This window comes from Ranitomeya imitator, chromosome 4 (assembly GCF_032444005.1).
Source record: "Ranitomeya imitator isolate aRanImi1 chromosome 4, aRanImi1.pri, whole genome shotgun sequence".
NCBI lineage: Eukaryota > Metazoa > Chordata > Amphibia > Anura > Dendrobatidae > Ranitomeya > Ranitomeya imitator.
In genome coordinates, this window is record NC_091285.1 from 661,071,714 (window position 1) to 661,092,397 (window position 20,684).

Consider the following 20,684-nt stretch of genomic DNA (forward strand, 5'->3'; position numbering starts at 1 on the left):
GGAATAAGGTGGTAGTGTTTATTAAGGCTTCCAAAACGGACGTGTATGGGAAAGGGTGCAAAGTGGTGTTGTTCAATGTTGAAGGATCCCCGGTGTGCCCGGTGGCATCCGTGAAGAAGTACATGGCAAAGGGCGGGGTGTTAGACGAGCCATTCTTGGTGCACGAAAATGGGTCTTTCTTGTCCCGTTTTCAGTTTATTTCTGTTTTTAGGAAATGTTTGGCGGCAGCGGGCTTACCTGCAACACAATATAGTGGTCACTCCTTCAGGATCGGGGCAGCGACTGAGGCCGCTAGGTGGGGCCTTGGTGAGGATGTGGTTCGGAGAATTGGGAGGTGGGAATCTTCAAGATTCCAGTCGTATGTTCGCCCAAACCTATTGTGAGTTAGAAGCTGTGTTAAGTTAATTGTTTGTTGCCTTTCTTTCTGTGTTGCAGGGCCTGATCCGATGCTCGTCTGGATCATGGGGCATTCGTATGTTGTATGGGCTGCGTTGCGTGCTGCGGTTCGTCCGGACGGTCGTCAGTTGGGTCTTTCTCGAGAGACAGTGACTTTACGATGGATCGGTAAAAGGGGGATGGTGTGGAAGGAATGGTTACCTGAATTTCATCGTTTTGTTAGACTGGATAGAGTGCCGGAGATCGTGGTGATACATTTAGGGGGGAATGATTTGGCTAAACGGTCTTGTAGGGAGCTGATTAAGGATATCAAATTCGATATCCTGAGGTTCTGGGTCATGTTTCCAAAAGTGTTGTTGGTGTGGTCCGACATCATTCCCCGTAAAAGATGGAGAGGTGCTAGATCACACGAGGGGGTGAACAGGGCCCGGATTAAAATAAACAGGGCCATATCTCGGTTTATGGTGAGGAATGGCGCGTTGGCCGTGAGACATGTGGACTTGGAATCGGGTCAAGGAGCTTACTGGAGAGCTGATGGCGTGCACCTGAACGCGGTGGGTAATGATATGTGGTGTTTGGCTATCCGTAGTGGCATTGAATTAAGCTTGAAGGTGTGGAGGGACATGAATGGCTAAGGTGTCAGGCCATTCGTGTTCGTGGCGGGGGTGGAGGTCCTCGAAGTCGGTGGAAATGGTAAATCGTGGTTCAATGGGGTGGGGATCTTGAGAGGTCCTGGACACCCCATGAGAGAATTTAACAAGGCGCGGTACGGTTATTCCGCGTGAGGTGGATTTATGGACCCCTGGCATGGGGGTTGGTTCGGTGGACCAGGATTGGTTGTTATCTATCCCTGAGCTGGTGCTTTACGGCTGGGGGTAAGACTCATCCTGGGCTGAACATTGTGGAGTTTTTGGGATACTGAGTTTTTTATAACTTTGGGGCTTCGAGGACCGCCCCTCCTATTCTGGGTTGTCATAAAAGTTCTGTTATCTTTTATTTAATAAAATGGCTGCTGTGGCCAATTAAATCCAACATATGTCTCCGTCTGCTGTTTTGAGTACGTTAGAAGTTTATTCTTTAGATTGTTAAGAGATCTGTTTAAGGGGGTTGGGGTAATTTTTTCCAGGTCACGGAACTCACGTATACCCTATGTCAAGAAAGGCCGTACTGGGGGCCCACGGCACGTAAAGGGAGGCCGCCATGACGGGGTTACGTGGGACCTGGGGAGCTGGAGCAGTTAGAAGGGATACGGTGGTAAGGGGTTAACTGGGAACTTGAGGGGTGGCTTTAGGGGCATTTTTTGAAAATAAGGGGTGGAACTAGGGGACTGTGGGGAGGGGGCACATAAAAAGGGGCACGCTCCTCACGCAGGCATCCATTTTAGGTGCCTGCGTGACAAGTGAGGAATCTCCAGCCCACCCTCCCTTTTTTGGTTAGGGTAATGGGGGGGGTGAAGTCGGCATATGTGGGCTTTTGGAGTATTGTTTTAAGAGGCGTCTAAATGTATTTATTTTGTTATGTGAATGCTGTCAGGGTATTGTCACGGCAGTTGGCGGGGGTGGAGGTCCTCGAAGTCGGTGGAAATGGTAAATCGTGGTTCAATGGGGTGGGGATCTTGAGAGGTCCTGGACACCCCATGAGAGAATTTAACAAGGCGCGGTACGGTTATTCCGCGTGAGGTGGATTTATGGACCCCTGGCATGGGGGTGGGTTCGGTGGACCAGGATTGGTTGTTATCTATCCCTGAGCTGGTGCTTTACGGCTGGGGGTAAGACTCATCCTGGGCTGAACATTGTGGAGTTTTTGGGATACTGAGTTTTTTATAACTTTGGGGCTTCGAGGACCGCCCCTCCTATTCTGGGTTGTCATAAAAGTTCTGTTATCTTTTATTTAATAAAATGGCTGCTGTGGCCAATTAAATCCAACATATGTCTCCGTCTGCTGTTTTGAGTACGTTAGAAGTTTATTCTTTAGATTGTTAAGAGATCTGTTTAAGGGGGTTGGGGTAATTTTTTCCAGGTCACGGAACTCACGTATACCCTATGTCATGTGATGTTTGGTCTCTGGGTAGTGGTAAAATCCTGATAAAAGATATGGCAGCGATCTCAACCTTTTGCGATCTTCAGGGGTAAAGATATCACATAAGTTGGGAATTTCATAAAATTCTGAACGGCTGAGGGCATCCCACAAGCAGACTCACGTGAGGTCATCACGAGAGTAAAGTGGGTGTAACTTAGTATGGCGGTATTCAGTCACTATTTTGTGTTATTATGTGGTCATGGTATTGTGGTAATCAGTCATTATTTGGTGTTTTTATGTTGGGATGGTGTTCAGTCACTATTTGGTGATTTTATGTGGTAATTGTATGGCGGTGTTCAGTCATTATATGCTGTTATTATGTGGTGATGGTATGGCAGTATTCTGTCGCTATTTTAGGTTATTATGTTTGTGTTGCATGGCGATATTCAGTCAGTTTACAGTGTTATTATGTGGTGATTGTATGGCGGTATTCAGTCACTATTTGGTGTTATTATGTGGTGGTGGTTTGGCGATATTTTATCACATTTGTTGTTGGTATATGGTGACGGTTTGGCGGTATTCAGTCACGACTCGATACAAAGCCCGGATAGCTCAGTCGGTAGAGCATCAGACTTTTAATCTGAGGGTCCAGGGTTCAAGTCCCTGTTCGGGCGGATGCTTTTAATAAAGCGGAAAACAATAAACGCTATAATTTAAGGATGTGAGAAAACTACTGAAAAACAAATGATGGTGACTATTCAGAAAAATATCTTGGTTACCGTAGTTTCTTTGATTTCAGCTAGTTTATGACAGTATAGAGCCGTGACCATGTTCTGCTCGGTTGCTTTTTTGGCACCAGCAGCAAGTGATCACTGGTAATGTTATGTACCATGGCTATGGTGTGATGGTACTCAGTCACTGTTTAGCACTATTACTTGGTTCTGTTATGGTGATATTCAGAAGATGCTTATTTTCATAACTGTAACTCCTGCCTATAAGCCACAAATCAATAGTAGACAGATCGCTAACAACAGCCATGTGATGTTTGGTCTCTGGGTAGTGGTAAAATCCTGATAAAAGATATGGCGGCGATCTCAACCTTTTGCGATCTTCAGGGGTAAAGATATCACATAAGTTGGGAATTTCATAAAATTCTGAACGGCTGAGGGCATCCCACAAGCAGACTCACGTGAGGTCATCACGAGAGTAAAGTGGGTGTAACTTAGTATGGCGGTATTCAGTCACTATTTTGTGTTATTATGTGGTCATGGTATTGTGGTAATCAGTCATTATTTGGTGTTTTTATGTTGGGATGGTGTTCAGTCACTATTTGGTGATTTTATGTGGTAATTGTATGGCGGTGTTCAGTCATTATATGCTGTTATTATGTGGTGATGGTATGGCAGTATTCTGTCGCTATTTTAGGTTATTATGTTTGTGTTGCATGGCGATATTCAGTCAGTTTACAGTGTTATTATGTGGTGATTGTATGGCGGTATTCAGTCACTATTTGGTGTTATTATGTGGTGGTGGTTTGGCGATATTTTATCACATTTGTTGTTGGTATATGGTGACGGTTTGGCGGTATTCAGTCACGACTCGATACAAAGCCCGGATAGCTCAGTCGGTAGAGCATCAGACTTTTAATCTGAGGGTCCAGGGTTCAAGTCCCTGTTCGGGCGGATGCTTTTAATAAAGCGGAAAACAATAAACGCTATAATTTAAGGATGTGAGAAAACTACTGAAAAACAAATGATGGTGACTATTCAGAAAAATATCTTGGTTACCGTAGTTTCTTTGATTTCAGCTAGTTTATGACAGTATAGAGCCGTGACCATGTTCTGCTCGGTTGCTTTTTTGGCACCAGCAGCAAGTGATCACTGGTAATGTTATGTACCATGGCTATGGTATGATGGTACTCAGTCACTGTTTAGCACTATTACTTGGTTCTGTTATGGTGATATTCAGAAGATGCTTATTTTCATAACTGTAACTCCTGCCTATAAGCCACAAATCAATAGTAGACAGATCGCTAACAACAGCCATGTGATGTTTGGTCTCTGGGTAGTGGTAAAATCCTGATAAAAGATATGGCGGCGATCTCAACCTTTTGCGATCTTCAGGGGTAAAGATATCACATAAGTTGGGAATTTCATAAAATTCTGAACGGCTGAGGGCATCCCACAAGCAGACTCACGTGAGGTCATCACGAGAGTAAAGTGGGTGTAACTTAGTATGGCGGTATTCAGTCACTATTTTGTGTTATTATGTGGTCATGGTATTGTGGTAATCAGTCATTATTTGGTGTTTTTATGTTGGGATGGTGTTCAGTCACTATTTGGTGATTTTATGTGGTAATTGTATGGCGGTGTTCAGTCATTATATGCTGTTATTATGTGGTGATGGTATGGCAGTATTCTGTCGCTATTTTAGGTTATTATGTTTGTGTTGCATGGCGATATTCAGTCAGTTTACAGTGTTATTATGTGGTGATTGTATGGCGGTATTCAGTCACTATTTCGTGTTATTATGTGGTGGTGGTTTGGCGATATTTTATCACATTTGTTGTTAGTATATGGTGACGGTTTGGCGGTATTCAGTCACGACTCGATACAGAGCCCGGATAGCTCAGTCGGTAGAGCATCAGACTTTTAATCTGAGGGTCCAGGGTTCAAGTCCCTGTTCGGGCGGATGCTTTTAATAAAGCGGAAAACAATAAACGCTATAATTTAAGGATGTGAGAAAACTACTGAAAAACAAATGATGGTGACTATTCAGAAAAATATCTTGGTTACCGTAGTTTCTTTGATTTCAGCTAGTTTATGACAGTATAGAGCCGTGACCATGTTCTGCTCGGTTGCTTTTTTGGCACCAGCAGCAAGTGATCACTGGTAATGTTATGTACCATGGCTATGGTATGATGGTACTCAGTCACTGTTTAGCACTATTACTTGGTTCTGTTATGGTGATATTCAGAAGATGCTTATTTTCATAACTGTAACTCCTGCCTATAAGCCACAAATCAATAGTAGACAGATCGCTAACAACAGCCATGTGATGTTTGGTCTCTGGGTAGTGGTAAAATCCTGATAAAAGATATGGCGGCGATCTGAACCTTTTGCGATCTTCAGGGGTAAAGATATCACATAAGTTGGGAATTTCATAAAATTCTGAACGGCTGAGGGCATCCCACAAGCAGACTCACGTGAGGTCATCACGAGAGTAAAGTGGGTGTAACTTAGTATGGCGGTATTCAGTCATTATTTGGTGTTTTTATGTTGGGATGGTGTTCAGTCACTATTTGGTGATTTTATGTGGTAATTGTATGGCGGTGTTCAGTCATTATATGCTGTTATTATGTGGTGATGGTATGGCAGTATTCTGTCGCTATTTTAGGTTATTATGTTTGTGTTGCATGGCGATATTCAGTCAGTTTACAGTGTTATTATGTGGTGATTGTATAGCGGTATTCAGTCACTATTTGGTGTTATTATGTGGTGGTGGTTTGGCGATATTTTATCACATTTGTTGTTAGTATATGGTGACGGTTTGGCGGTATTCAGTCACGACTCGATACAGAGCCCGGATAGCTCAGTCGGTAGAGCATCAGACTTTTAATCTGAGGGTCCAGGGTTCAAGTCCCTGTTCGGGCGGATGCTTTTAATAAAGCGGAAAACAATAAACGCTATAATTTAAGGATGTGAGAAAACTACTGAAAAACAAATGATGGTGACTATTCAGAAAAATATCTTGGTTACCGTAGTTTCTTTGATTTCAGCTAGTTTATGACAGTATAGAGCCGTGACCATGTTCTGCTCGGTTGCTTTTTTGGCACCAGCAGCAAGTGATCACTGGTAATGTTATGTACCATGGCTATGGTATGATGGTACTCAGTCACTGTTTAGCACTATTACTTGGTTCTGTTATGGTGATATTCAGAAGATGCTTATTTTCATAACTGTAACTCCTGCCTATAAGCCACAAATCAATAGTAGACAGATCGCTAACAACAGCCATGTGATGTTTGGTCTCTGGGTAGTGGTAAAATCCTGATAAAAGATATGGCGGCGATCTCAACCTTTTGCGATCTTCAGGGGTAAAGATATCACATAAGTTGGGAATTTCATAAAATTCTGAACGGCTGAGGGCATCCCACAAGCAGGCTCACGTGAGGTCATCACGAGAGTAAAGTGGGTGTAACTTAGTATGGCGGTATTCAGTCACTATTTTGTGTTATTATGTGGTCATGGTATTGTGGTAATCAGTCATTATTTGGTGTTTTTATGTTGGGATGGTGTTCAGTCACTATTTGGTGATTTTATGTGGTAATTGTATGGCGGTGTTCAGTCATTATATGCTGTTATTATGTGGTGATGGTATGGCAGTATTCTGTCGCTATTTTAGGTTATTATGTTTGTGTTGCATGGCGATATTCAGTCAGTTTACAGTGTTATTATGTGGTCATTGTATGGCGGTATTCAGTCACTATTTGGTGTTATTATGTGGTGGTGGTTTGGCGATATTTTATCACATTTGTTGTTAGTATATGGTGACGGTTTGGCGGTATTCAGTCACGACTCGATACAGAGCCTGGATAGCTCAGTCGGTAGAGCATCAGACTTTTAATCTGAGGGTCCAGGGTTCAAGTCCCTGTTCGGGCGGATGCTTTTAATAAAGCGGAAAACAATAAACGCTATAATTTAAGGATGTGAGAAAACTACTGAAAAACAAATGATGGTGACTATTCAGAAAAATATCTTGGTTACCGTAGTTTCTTTGATTTCAGCTAGTTTATGACAGTATAGAGCCGTGACCATGTTCTGCTCGGTTGCTTTTTTGGCACCAGCAGCAAGTGATCACTGGTAATGTTATGTACCATGGCTATGGTATGATGGTACTCAGTCACTGTTTAGCACTATTACTTGGTTCTGTTATGGTGATATTCAGAAGATGCTTATTTTCATAACTGTAACTCCTGCCTATAAGCCACAAATCAATAGTAGACAGATCGCTAACAACAGCCATGTGATGTTTGGTCTCTGGGTAGTGGTAAAATCCTGATAAAAGATATGGCGGCGATCTCAACCTTTTGCGATCTTCAGGGGTAAAGATATCACATAAGTTGGGAATTTCATAAAATTCTGAACGGCTGAGGGCATCCCACAAGCAGACTCACGTGAGGTCATCACGAGAGTAAAGTGGGTGTAACTTAGTATGGCGGTATTCAGTCACTATTTTGTGTTATTATGTGGTCATGGTATTGTGGTAATCAGTCATTATTTGGTGTTTTTATGTTGGGATGGTGTTCAGTCACTATTTGGTGATTTTATGTGGTAATTGTATGGCGGTGTTCAGTCATTATATGCTGTTATTATGTGGTGATGGTATGGCAGTATTCTGTCGCTATTTTAGGTTATTATGTTTGTGTTGCATGGCGATATTCAGTCAGTTTACAGTGTTATTATGTGGTGATTGTATGGCGGTATTCAGTCACTATTTGGTGTTATTATGTGGTGGTGGTTTGGCGATATTTTATCACATTTGTTGTTAGTATATGGTGACGGTTTGTCGGTATTCAGTCACGACTCGATACAGATCCCGGATAGCTCAGTCGGTAGAGCATCAGACTTTTAATCTGAGGGTCCAGGGTTCAAGTCCCTGTTCGGGCGGATGCTTTTAATAAAGCAGAAAACAATAAACGCTATAATTTAAGGATGTGAGAAAACTACTGAAAAACAAATGATGGTGACTATTCAGAAAAATATCTTGGTTACCGTAGTTTCTTTGATTTCAGCTAGTTTATGACAGTATAGAGCCGTGACCATGTTCTGCTCGGTTGCTTTTTTGGCACCAGCAGCAAGTGATCACTGGTAATGTTATGTACCATGGCTATGGTGTGATGGTACTCAGTCACTGTTTAGCACTATTACTTGGTTCTGTTATGGTGATATTCAGAAGATGCTTATTTTCATAACTGTAACTCCTGCCTATAAGCCACAAATCAATAGTAGACAGATCGCTAACAACAGCCATGTGATGTTTGGTCTCTGGGTAGTGGTAAAATCCTGATAAAAGATATGGCGGCGATCTGAACCTTTTGCGATCTTCAGGGGTAAAGATATCACATAAGTTGGGAATTTCATAAAATTCTGAACGGCTGAGGGCATCCCACAAGCAGACTCACGTGAGGTCATCACGAGAGTAAAGTGGGTGTAACTTAGTATGGCGGTATTCAGTCACTATTTTGTGTTATTATGTGGTCATGGTATTGTGGTAATCAGTCATTATTTGGTGTTTTTATGTTGGGATGGTGTTCAGTCACTATTTGGTGATTTTATGTGGTAATTGTATGGCGGTGTTCAGTCATTATATGCTGTTATTATGTGGTGATGGTATGGCAGTATTCTGTCGCTATTTTAGGTTATTATGTTTGTGTTGCATGGCGATATTCAGTCAGTTTACAGTGTTATTATGTGGTGATTGTATGGCGGTATTCAGTCACTATTTGGTGTTATTATGTGGTGGTGGTTTGGCGATATTTTATCACATTTGTTGTTAGTATATGGTGACGGTTTGTCGGTATTCAGTCACGACTCGATACAGATCCCGGATAGCTCAGTCGGTAGAGCATCAGACTTTTAATCTGAGGGTCCAGGGTTCAAGTCCCTGTTCGGGCGGATGCTTTTAATAAAGCAGAAAACAATAAACGCTATAATTTAAGGATGTGAGAAAACTACTGAAAAACAAATGATGGTGACTATTCAGAAAAATATCTTGGTTACCGTAGTTTCTTTGATTTCAGCTAGTTTATGACAGTATAGAGCCGTGACCATGTTCTGCTCGGTTGCTTTTTTGGCACCAGCAGCAAGTGATCACTGGTAATGTTATGTACCATGGCTATGGTGTGATGGTACTCAGTCACTGTTTAGCACTATTACTTGGTTCTGTTATGGTGATATTCAGAAGATGCTTATTTTCATAACTGTAACTCCTGCCTATAAGCCACAAATCAATAGTAGACAGATCGCTAACAACAGCCATGTGATGTTTGGTCTCTGGGTAGTGGTAAAATCCTGATAAAAGATATGGCGGCGATCTCAACCTTTTGCGATCTTCAGGGGTAAAGATATCACATAAGTTGGGAATTTCATAAAATTCTGAACGGCTGAGGGCATCCCACAAGCAGACTCACGTGAGGTCATCACGAGAGTAAAGTGGGTGTAACTTAGTATGGCGGTATTCAGTCACTATTTTGTGTTATTATGTGGTCATGGTATTGTGGTAATCAGTCATTATTTGGTGTTTTTATGTTGGGATGGTGTTCAGTCACTATTTGGTGATTTTATGTGGTAATTGTATGGCGGTGTTCAGTCATTATATGCTGTTATTATGTGGTGATGGTATGGCAGTATTCTGTCGCTATTTTAGGTTATTATGTTTGTGTTGCATGGCGATATTCAGTCAGTTTACAGTGTTATTATGTGGTGATTGTATGGCGGTATTCAGTCACTATTTGGTGTTATTATGTGGTGGTGGTTTGGCGATATTTTATCACATTTGTTGTTAGTATATGGTGACGGTTTGGCGGTATTCAGTCACGACTCGATACAGAGCCCGGATAGCTCAGTCGGTAGAGCATCAGACTTTTAATCTGAGGGTCCAGGGTTCAAGTCCCTGTTCGGGCGGATGCTTTTAATAAAGCGGAAAACAATAAACGCTATAATTTAAGGATGTGAGAAAACTACTGAAAAACAAATGATGGTGACTATTCAGAAAAATATCTTGGTTACCGTAGTTTCTTTGATTTCAGCTAGTTTATGACAGTATAGAGCCGTGACCATGTTCTGCTCGGTTGCTTTTTTGGCACCAGCAGCAAGTGATCACTGGTAATGTTATGTACCATGGCTATGGTATGATGGTACTCAGTCACTGTTTAGCACTATTACTTGGTTCTGTTATGGTGATATTCAGAAGATGCTTATTTTCATAACTGTAACTCCTGCCTATAAGCCACAAATCAATAGTAGACAGATCGCTAACAACAGCCATGTGATGTTTGGTCTCTGGGTAGTGGTAAAATCCTGATAAAAGATATGGCGGCGATCTCAACCTTTTGCGATCTTCAGGGGTAAAGATATCACATAAGTTGGGAATTTCATAAAATTCTGAACGGCTGAGGGCATCCCACAAGCAGACTCACGTGAGGTCATCACGAGAGTAAAGTGGGTGTAACTTAGTATGGCGGTATTCAGTCACTATTTTGTGTTATTATGTGGTCATGGTATTGTGGTAATCAGTCATTATTTGGTGTTTTTATGTTGGGATGGTGTTCAGTCACTATTTGGTGATTTTATGTGGTAATTGTATGGCGGTGTTCAGTCATTATATGCTGTTATTATGTGGTGATGGTATGGCAGTATTCTGTCGCTATTTTAGGTTATTATGTTTGTGTTGCATGGCGATATTCAGTCAGTTTACAGTGTTATTATGTGGTGATTGTATGGCGGTATTCAGTCACTATTTGGTGTTATTATGTGGTGGTGGTTTGGCGATATTTTATCACATTTGTTGTTAGTATATGGTGACGGTTTGGCGGTATTCAGTCACGACTCGATACAGAGCCCGGATAGCTCAGTCGGTAGAGCATCAGACTTTTAATCTGAGGGTCCAGGGTTCAAGTCCCTGTTCGGGCGGATGCTTTTAATAAAACGGAAAACAATAAACGCTATAATTTAAGGATGTGAGAAAACTACTGAAAAACAAATGATGGTGACTATTCAGAAAAATATCTTGGTTACCGTAGTTTCTTTGATTTCAGCTAGTTTATGACAGTATAGAGCCATGACCATGTTCTGCTCGGTTGCTTTTTTGGCACCAGCAGCAAGTGATCACTGGTAATGTTATGTACCATGGCTATGGTATGATGGTACTCAGTCACTGTTTAGCACTATTACTTGGTTCTGTTATGGTGATATTCAGAAGATGCTTATTTTCATAACTGTAACTCCTGCCTATAAGCCACAAATCAATAGTAGACAGATCGCTAACAACAGCCATGTGATGTTTGGTCTCTGGGTAGTGGTAAAATCCTGATAAAAGATATGGCGGCGATCTGAACCTTTTGCGATCTTCAGGGGTAAAGATATCACATAAGTTGGGAATTTCATAAAATTCTGAACGGCTGAGGGCATCCCACAAGCAGACTCACGTGAGGTCATCACGAGAGTAAAGTGGGTGTAACTTAGTATGGCGGTATTCAGTCACTATTTTGTGTTATTACGTGGTCATGGTATTGTGGTAATCAGTCATTATTTGGTGTTTTTATGTTGGGATGGTGTTCAGTCACTATTTGGTGATTTTATGTGGTAATTGTATGGCGGTGTTCAGTCATTATATGCTGTTATTATGTGGTGATGGTATGGCAGTATTCTGTCGCTATTTTAGGCTATTATGTTTGTGTTGCATGGCGATATTCAGTCAGTTTACAGTGTTATTATGTGGTGATTGTATGGCGGTATTCAGTCACTATTTGGTGTTATTATGTGGTGGTGGTTTGGCGATATTTTATCACATTTGTTGTTAGTATATGGTGACGGTTTGGCGGTATTCAGTCACGACTCGATACAGAGCCCGGATAGCTCAGTCGGTAGAGCATCAGACTTTTAATCTGAGGGTCCAGGGTTCAAGTCCCTGTTCGGGCGGATGCTTTTAATAAAGCGGAAAACAATAAACGCTATAATTTAAGGATGTGAGAAAACTACTGAAAAACAAATGATGGTGACTATTCAGAAAATTATCTTGGTTACCGTAGTTTCTTTGATTTCAGCTAGTTTATGACAGTATAGAGCCGTGACCATGTTCTGCTCGGTTGCTTTTTTGGCACCAGCAGCAAGTGATCACTGGTAATGTTATGTACCATGGCTATGGTATGATGGTACTCAGTCACTGTTTAGCACTATTACTTGGTTCTGTTATGGTGATATTCAGAAGATGCTTATTTTCATAACTGTAGCTCCTGCCTATAAGCCACAAATCAATAGTAGACAGATCGCTAACAACAGCCATGTGATGTTTGGTCTCTGGGTAGTGGTAAAATCCTGATAAAAGATATGGCGGCGATCTCAACCTTTTGCGATCTTCAGGGGTAAAGATATCACATAAGTTGGGAATTTCATAAAATTCTGAACGGCTGAGGGCATCCCACAAGCAGACTCACGTGAGGTCATCACGAGAGTAAAGTGGGTGTAACTTAGTATGGCGGTATTCAGTCACTATTTTGTGTTATTATGTGGTCATGGTATTGTGGTAATCAGTCATTATTTGGTGTTTTTATGTTGGGATGGTGTTCAGTCACTATTTGGTGATTTTATGTGGTAATTGTATGGCGGTGTTCAGTCATTATATGCTGTTATTATGTGGTGATGGTATGGCAGTATTCTGTCGCTATTTTAGGTTATTATGTTTGTGTTGCATGGCGATATTCAGTCAGTTTACAGTGTTATTATGTGGTGATTGTATGGCGGTATTCAGTCACTATTTGGTGTTATTATGTGGTGGTGGTTTGGCGATATTTTATCACATTTGTTGTTAGTATATGGTGACGGTTTGGCGGTATTCAGTCACGACTCGATACAGAGCCCGGATAGCTCAGTCGGTAGAGCATCAGACTTTTAATCTGAGGGTTCAGGGTTCAAGTCCCTGTTCGGGCGGATGCTTTTAATAAAGCGGAAAACAATAAACGCTATAATTTAAGGATGTGAGAAAACTACTGAAAAACAAATGATGGTGACTATTCAGAAAAATATCTTGGTTACCGTAGTTTCTTTGATTTCAGCTAGTTTATGACAGTATAGAGCCGTGACCATGTTCTGCTCGGTTGCTTTTTTGGCACCAGCAGCAAGTGATCACTGGTAATGTTATGTACCATGGCTATGGTATGATGGTACTCAGTCACTGTTTAGCACTATTACTTGGTTCTGTTATGGTGATATTCAGAAGATGCTTATTTTCATAACTGTAACTCCTGCCTATAAGCCACAAATCAATAGTAGACAGATCGCTAACAACAGCCATGTGATGTTTGGTCTCTGGGTAGTGGTAAAATCCTGATAAAAGATATGGCGGCGATCTCAACCTTTTGCGATCTTCAGGGGTAAAGATATCACATAAGTTGGGAATTTCATAAAATTCTGAACGGCTGAGGGCATCCCACAAGCAGACTCACGTGAGGTCATCACGAGAGTAAAGTGGGTGTAACTTAGTATGGCGGTATTCAGTCACTATTTTGTGTTATTATGTGGTCATGGTATTGTGGTAATCAGTCATTATTTGGTGTTTTTATGTTGGGATGGTGATCAGTCACTATTTGGTGATTTTATGTGGTAATTGTATGGCGGTGTTCAGTCATTATATGCTGTTATTATGTGGTGATGGTATGGCAGTATTCTGTCGCTATTTTAGGTTATTATGTTTGTGTTGCATGGCGATATTCAGTCAGTTTACAGTGTTATTATGTGGTGATTGTATGGCGGTATTCAGTCACTATTTGGTGTTATTATGTGGTGGTGGTTTGGCGATATTTTATCACATTTGTTGTTAGTATATGGTGACGGTTTGGCGGTATTCAGTCACGACTCGATACAGAGCCCGGATAGCTCAGTCGGTAGAGCATCAGACTTTTAATCTGAGGGTCCAGGGTTCAAGTCCCTGTTCGGGCGGATGCTTTTAATAAAGCGGAAAACAATAAACGCTATAATTTAAGGATGTGAGAAAACTACTGAAAAACAAATGATGGTGACTATTCAGAAAAATATCTTGGTTACCGTAGTTTCTTTGATTTCAGCTAGTTTATGACAGTATAGAGCCGTGACCATGTTCTGCTCGGTTGCTTTTTTGGCACCAGCAGCAAGTGATCACTGGTAATGTTATGTACCATGGCTATGGTATGATGGTACTCAGTCACTGTTTAGCACTATTACTTGGTTCTGTTATGGTGATATTCAGAAGATGCTTATTTTCATAACTGTAACTCCTGCCTATAAGCCACAAATCAATAGTAGACAGATCGCTAACAACAGCCATGTGATGTTTGGTCTCTGGGTAGTGGTAAAATCCTGATAAAAGATATGGCGGCGATCTCAACCTTTTGCGATCTTCAGGGGTAAAGATATCACATAAGTTGGGAATTTCATAAAATTCTGAACGGCTGAGGGCATCCCACAAGCAGACTCACGTGAGGTCATCACGAGAGTAAAGTGGGTGTAACTTAGTATGGCGGTATTCAGTCACTATTTTGTGTTATTATGTGGTCATGGTATTGTGGTAATCAGTCATTATTTGGTGTTTTTATGTTGGGATGGTGTTCAGTCACTATTTGGTGATTTTATGTGGTAATTGTATGGCGGTGTTCAGTCATTATATGCTGTTATTATGTGGTGATGGTATGGCAGTATTCTGTCGCTATTTTAGGTTATTATGTTTGTGTTGCATGGCGATATTCAGTCAGTTTACAGTGTTATTATGTGGTGATTGTATGGCGGTATTCAGTCACTATTTGGTGTTATTATGTGGTGGTGGTTTGGCGATATTTTATCACATTTGTTGTTAGTATATGGTGACGGTTTGGCGGTATTCAGTCACGACTCGATACAGAGCCCGGATAGCTCAGTCGGTAGAGCATCAGACTTTTAATCTGAGGGTCCAGGGTTCAAGTCCCTGTTCGGGCGGATGCTTTTAATAAAACGGAAAACAATAAACGCTATAATTTAAGGATGTGAGAAAACTACTGAAAAACAAATGATGGTGACTATTCAGAAAAATATCTTGGTTACCGTAGTTTCTTTGATTTCAGCTAGTTTATGACAGTATAGAGCCATGACCATGTTCTGCTCGGTTGCTTTTTTGGCACCAGCAGCAAGTGATCACTGGTAATGTTATGTACCATGGCTATGGTATGATGGTACTCAGTCACTGTTTAGCACTATTACTTGGTTCTGTTATGGTGATATTCAGAAGATGCTTATTTTCATAACTGTAACTCCTGCCTATAAGCCACAAATCAATAGTAGACAGATCGCTAACAACAGCCATGTGATGTTTGGTCTCTGGGTAGTGGTAAAATCCTGATAAAAGATATGGCGGCGATCTCAACCTTTTGCGATCTTCAGGGGTAAAGATATCACATAAGTTGGGAATTTCATAAAATTCTGAACGGCTGAGGGCATCCCACAAGCAGACTCACGTGAGGTCATCACGAGAGTAAAGTGGGTGTAACTTAGTATGGCGGTATTCAGTCACTATTTTGTGTTATTACGTGGTCATGGTATTGTGGTAATCAGTCATTATTTGGTGTTTTTATGTTGGGATGGTGTTCAGTCACTATTTGGTGATTTTATGTGGTAATTGTATGGCGGTGTTCAGTCATTATATGCTGTTATTATGTGGTGATGGTATGGCAGTATTCTGTCGCTATTTTAGGTTATTATGTTTGTGTTGCATGGCGATATTCAGTCAGTTTACAGTGTTATTATGTGGTGATTGTATGGCGGTATTCAGTCACTATTTGGTGTTATTATGTGGTGGTGGTTTGGCGATATTTTATCACATTTGTTGTTAGTATATGGTGACGGTTTGGCGGTATTCAGTCACGACTCGATACAGAGCCCGGATAGCTCAGTCGGTAGAGCATCAGACTTTTAATCTGAGGGTCCAGGGTTCAAGTCCCTGTTCGGGCGGATGCTTTTAATAAAGCGGAAAACAATAAACGCTATAATTTAAGGATGTGAGAAAACTACTGAAAAACAAATGATGGTGACTATTCAGAAAAATATCTTGGTTACCGTAGTTTCTTTGATTTCAGCTAGTTTATGACAGTATAGAGCCGTGACCATGTTCTGCTCGGTTGCTTTTTTGGCACCAGCAGCAAGTGATCACTGGTAATGTTATGTAACATGGCTATGGTATGATGGTACTCAGTCACTGTTTAGCACTATTACTTGGTTCTGTTATGGTGATATTCAGAAGATGCTTATTTTCATAACTGTAGCTCCTGCCTATAAGCCACAAATCAATAGTAGACAGATCGCTAACAACAGCCATGTGATGTTTGGTCTCTGGGTAGTGGTAAAATCCTGATAAAAGATATGGCGGCGATCTCAACCTTTTGCGATCTTCAGGGGTAAAGATATCACATAAGTTGGGAATTTCATAAAATTCTGAACGGCTGAGGGCATCCCACAAGCAGACTCACGTGAGGTCATCACGAGAGTAAAGTGGGTGTAACTTAGTATGGCGGTATTCAGTCACTATTTTGTGTTATTATGTGGTCATGGTATTGTGGTAATCAGTCATTATTTGGTGTTTTTATGTTGGGATGGTGTTCAGTCACTATTTGGTGATTTTATGTGGTAATTGTATGGCGGTGTTCAGTCATTATATGCTGTTATTATGTGGTGATGGTATGGCAGTATTCTGTCGCTATTTTAGGTTATTATGTTTGTGTTGCATGGCGATATTCAGTCAGTTTACAGTGTTATTATGTGGTGATTGTATGGCGGTATTCAGTCACTATTTGGTGTTATTATGTGGTGGTGGTTTGGCGATATTTTATCACATTTGTTGTTAGTATATGGTGACGGTTTGGCGGTATTCAGTCACGACTCGATACAGAGCCCGGATAGCTCAGTCGGTAGAGCATCAGACTTTTAATCTGAGGGTCCAGGGTTCAAGTCCCTGTTCGGGCGGATGCTTTTAATAAAGCGGAAAACAATAAACGCTATAATTTAAGGATGTGAGAAAACTACTGAAAAACAAATGATGGTGACTATTCAGAAAAATATCTTGGTTACCGTAGTTTCTTTGATTTCAGCTAGTTTATGACAGTATAGAGCCGTGACCATGTTCTGCTCGGTTGCTTTTTTGGCACCAGCAGCAAGTGATCACTGGTAATGTTATGTACCATGGCTATGGTATGATGGTACTCAGTCACTGTTTAGCACTATTACTTGGTTCTGTTATGGTGATATTCAGAAGATGCTTATTTTCATAACTGTAACTCCTGCCTATAAGCCACAAATCAATAGTAGACAGATCGCTAACAACAGCCATGTGATGTTTGGTCTCTGGGTAGTGGTAAAATCCTGATAAAAGATATGGCGGCGATCTGAACCTTTTGCGATCTTCAGGGGTAAAGATATCACATAAGTTGGGAATTTCATAAAATTCTGAACGGCTGAGGGCATCCCGCAAGCAGACTCACGTGAGGTCATCACGAGAGTAAAGTGGGTGTAACTTAGTATGGCGGTATTCAGTCACTATTTTGTGTTATTATGTGGTCATGGTATTGTGGTAATCAGTCATTATTTGGTGTTTTTATGTTGGGATGGTGATCAGTCACTATTTGGTGATTTTATGTGGTAATTGTATGGCGGTGTTCAGTCATTATATGCTGTTATTATGTGGTGATGGTATGGCAGTTTCTGTCGCTATTTTAGGTTATTATGTTTGTGTTGCATGGCGATATTCAGTCAGTTTACAGTGTTATTATGTGGTGATTGTATGGCGGTATTCAGTCACTATTTGGTGTTATTATGTGGTGGTGGTTTGGCGATATTTTATCACATTTGTTGTTAGTATATGGTGACGGTTTGGCGGTATTCAGTCACGACTCGATACAGAGCCCGGATAGCTCAGTCGGTAGAGCATCAGACTTTTAATCTGAGGGTCCAGGGTTCAAGTCCCTGTTCGGGCGGATGCTTTTAATAAAGCGGAAAACAATAAACGCTATAATTTAAGGATGTGAGAAAACTACTGAAAAACAAATGATGGTGACTATTCAGAAAAATATCTTGGTTACCGTAGTTTCTTTGATTTCAGCTAGTTTATGACAGTATAGAGCCGTGACCATGTTCTGCTCGGTTGCTTTTTTGGCACCAGCAGCAAGTGATCACTGGTAATGTTATGTACCATGGCTATGGTATGATGGTACTCAGTCACTGTTTAGCACTATTACTTGGTTCTGTTATGGTGATATTCAGAAGATGCTTATTTTCATAACTGTAACTCCTGCCTATAAGCCACAAATCAATAGTAGACAGATCGCTAACAACAGCCATGTGATGTTTGGTCTCTGGGTAGTGGTAAAATCCTGATAAAAGATATGGCGGCGATCTCAACCTTTTGCGATCTTCAGGGGTAAAGATATCACATAAGTTGGGAATTTCATAAAATTCTGAACGGCTGAGGGCATCCCACAAGCAGACTCACGTGAGGTCATCACGAGAGTAAAGTGGGTGTAACTTAGTATGGCGGTATTCAGTCACTATTTTGTGTTATTATGTGGTCATGGTATTGTGGTAATCAGTCATTATTTGGTGTTTTTATGTTGGGATGGTGTTCAGTCACTATTTGGTGATTTTATGTGGTAATTGTATGGCGGTGTTCAGTCATTATATGCTGTTATTATGTGGTGATGGTATGGCAGTATTCTGTCGCTATTTTAGGTTATTATGTTTGTGTTGCATGGCGATATTCAGTCAGTTTACAGTGTTATTATGTGGTGATTGTATGGCGGTATTCAGTCACTATTTGGTGTTATTATGTGGTGGTGGTTTGGCGATATTTTATCACATTTGTTGTTAGTATATGGTGACGGTTTGGCGGTATTCAGTCACGACTCGATACAGAGCCCGGATAGCTCAGTCGGTAGAGCATCAGACTTTTAATCTGAGGGTCCAGGGTTCAAGTCCCTGTTCGGGCGGATGCTTTTAATAAAGCGGAAAACAATAAACGCTATAATTTAAGGATGTGAGAAAACTACTGAAAAACAAATGATGGTGACTATTCAGAAAAATATCTTGGTTACCGTAGTTTCTTTGATTTCAGCTAGTTTATGACAGTATAGAGCCGTGACCATGTTCTGCTCGGTTGCTTTTTTGGCACCAGCAGCAAGTGATCACTGGTAATGTTATGTACCATGGCTATGGTATGATGGTACTCAGTCACTGTTTAGCACTATTACTTGGTTCTGTTATGGTGATATTCAGAAGATGCTTATTTTCATAACTGTAACTCCTGCCTATAAGCCACAAATCAATAGTAGACAGATCGCTAACAACAGCCATGTGATGTTTGGTCTCTGGGTAGTGGTAAAATCCTGATAAAAGATATGGCGGCGATCTGAACCTTTTGCGATCTTCAGGGGTAAAGATATCACATAAGTTGGGAATTTCATAAAATTCTGAACGGCTGAGGGCATCCCGCAAGCAGACTCACGTGAGGTCATCACGAGAGTAAAGTGGGTGTAACTTAGTATGGCGGTATTCAGTCACTATTTTGTGTTATTATGTGGTCATGGTATTGTGGTAATCAGTCATTATTTGGTGTTTTTATGTTGGGATGGTGATCAGTCACTATTTGGTGATTTTATGTGGTAATTGTATGGCGGTGTTCAGTCATTATATGCTGTTATTATGTGGTGATGGTATGGCAGTTTCTGTCGCTATTTTAGGTTATTATGTTTGTGTTGCATGGCGATATTCAGTCAGTTTACAGTGTTATTATGTGGTGATTGTATGGCGGTATTCAGTCACTATTTGGTGTTATTATGTGGTGGTGGTTTGGCGATATTTTATCACATTTGTTGTTAGTATATGGTGACGGTTTGGCGGTATTCAGTCACGACTCGATACAGAGCCCGGATAGCTCAGTCGGTAGAGCATCAGACTTTTAATCTGAGGGTCCAGGGTTCAAGTCCCTGTTCGGGCGGATGCTTTTAATAAAGCGGAAAACAATAAACGCTATAATTTAAGGATGTGAGAAAACTACTGAAAAACAAATGATGGTGACTATTCAGAAAAATATCTTGGTTACCGTAGTTTCTTTGATTTCAGCTAGTTTATGACAGTATAGAGCCGTGACCATGTTCTGCTCGGTTGCTTTTTTGGCACCAGCAGCAAGTGATCACTGGTAATGTTATGTACCATGGCTATGGTATGATGGTACTCAGTCACTGTTTAGCACTATTACTTGGTTCTGTTATGGTGATATTCAGAAGATGCTTATTTTCATAACTGTAACTCCTGCCTATAAGCCACAAATCAATAGTAGACAGATCGCTAACAACAGCCATGTGATGTTTGGTCTCTGGGTAGTGGTAAAATCCTGATAAAAGATATGGCGGCGATCTCAACCTTTTGCGATCTTCAGGGGTAAAGATATCACATAAGTTGGGAATTTCATAAAATTCTGAACGGCTGAGGGCATCCCACAAG

The 20,684-nt window shown here is 41.0% G+C and overlaps 14 non-coding genes across 14 annotated transcripts; all 14 read left to right on the forward strand.

Moving 5' to 3' along the window:
• The first annotated feature begins 3,016 nt into the window (after window positions 1-3,016).
• On the forward strand, window positions 3,017-3,089 carry TRNAK-UUU (transfer RNA lysine (anticodon UUU)). Its single transcript has one exon. It is a non-coding gene; the product is annotated as a tRNA-Lys (tRNA).
• Window positions 3,090-4,024: 935 nt separating this feature from the next.
• Window positions 4,025-4,097, forward strand: TRNAK-UUU (transfer RNA lysine (anticodon UUU)). Its single transcript has one exon. It is a non-coding gene; the product is annotated as a tRNA-Lys (tRNA).
• Window positions 4,098-5,032: 935 nt separating this feature from the next.
• On the forward strand, window positions 5,033-5,105 carry TRNAK-UUU (transfer RNA lysine (anticodon UUU)). The gene has a single exon. It is a non-coding gene; the product is annotated as a tRNA-Lys (tRNA).
• An 890-nt stretch (window positions 5,106-5,995) lies between these two features.
• TRNAK-UUU (transfer RNA lysine (anticodon UUU)) lies at window positions 5,996-6,068 on the forward strand. The gene has a single exon. It is a non-coding gene; the product is annotated as a tRNA-Lys (tRNA).
• Window positions 6,069-10,027: 3,959 nt separating this feature from the next.
• TRNAK-UUU (transfer RNA lysine (anticodon UUU)) lies at window positions 10,028-10,100 on the forward strand. The gene has a single exon. It is a non-coding gene; the product is annotated as a tRNA-Lys (tRNA).
• A 935-nt stretch (window positions 10,101-11,035) lies between these two features.
• TRNAK-UUU (transfer RNA lysine (anticodon UUU)) lies at window positions 11,036-11,108 on the forward strand. Its single transcript has one exon. It is a non-coding gene; the product is annotated as a tRNA-Lys (tRNA).
• Window positions 11,109-12,043: 935 nt separating this feature from the next.
• Window positions 12,044-12,116, forward strand: TRNAK-UUU (transfer RNA lysine (anticodon UUU)). Its single transcript has one exon. It is a non-coding gene; the product is annotated as a tRNA-Lys (tRNA).
• Window positions 12,117-14,059: 1,943 nt separating this feature from the next.
• TRNAK-UUU (transfer RNA lysine (anticodon UUU)) lies at window positions 14,060-14,132 on the forward strand. Its single transcript has one exon. It is a non-coding gene; the product is annotated as a tRNA-Lys (tRNA).
• A 935-nt stretch (window positions 14,133-15,067) lies between these two features.
• Window positions 15,068-15,140, forward strand: TRNAK-UUU (transfer RNA lysine (anticodon UUU)). Its single transcript has one exon. It is a non-coding gene; the product is annotated as a tRNA-Lys (tRNA).
• Window positions 15,141-16,075: 935 nt separating this feature from the next.
• Window positions 16,076-16,148, forward strand: TRNAK-UUU (transfer RNA lysine (anticodon UUU)). The gene has a single exon. It is a non-coding gene; the product is annotated as a tRNA-Lys (tRNA).
• A 935-nt stretch (window positions 16,149-17,083) lies between these two features.
• TRNAK-UUU (transfer RNA lysine (anticodon UUU)) lies at window positions 17,084-17,156 on the forward strand. The gene has a single exon. It is a non-coding gene; the product is annotated as a tRNA-Lys (tRNA).
• Window positions 17,157-18,090: 934 nt separating this feature from the next.
• TRNAK-UUU (transfer RNA lysine (anticodon UUU)) lies at window positions 18,091-18,163 on the forward strand. The gene has a single exon. It is a non-coding gene; the product is annotated as a tRNA-Lys (tRNA).
• Window positions 18,164-19,098: 935 nt separating this feature from the next.
• Window positions 19,099-19,171, forward strand: TRNAK-UUU (transfer RNA lysine (anticodon UUU)). The gene has a single exon. It is a non-coding gene; the product is annotated as a tRNA-Lys (tRNA).
• Window positions 19,172-20,105: 934 nt separating this feature from the next.
• On the forward strand, window positions 20,106-20,178 carry TRNAK-UUU (transfer RNA lysine (anticodon UUU)). The gene has a single exon. It is a non-coding gene; the product is annotated as a tRNA-Lys (tRNA).
• The last annotated feature ends 506 nt before the right edge of the window (window positions 20,179-20,684 follow it).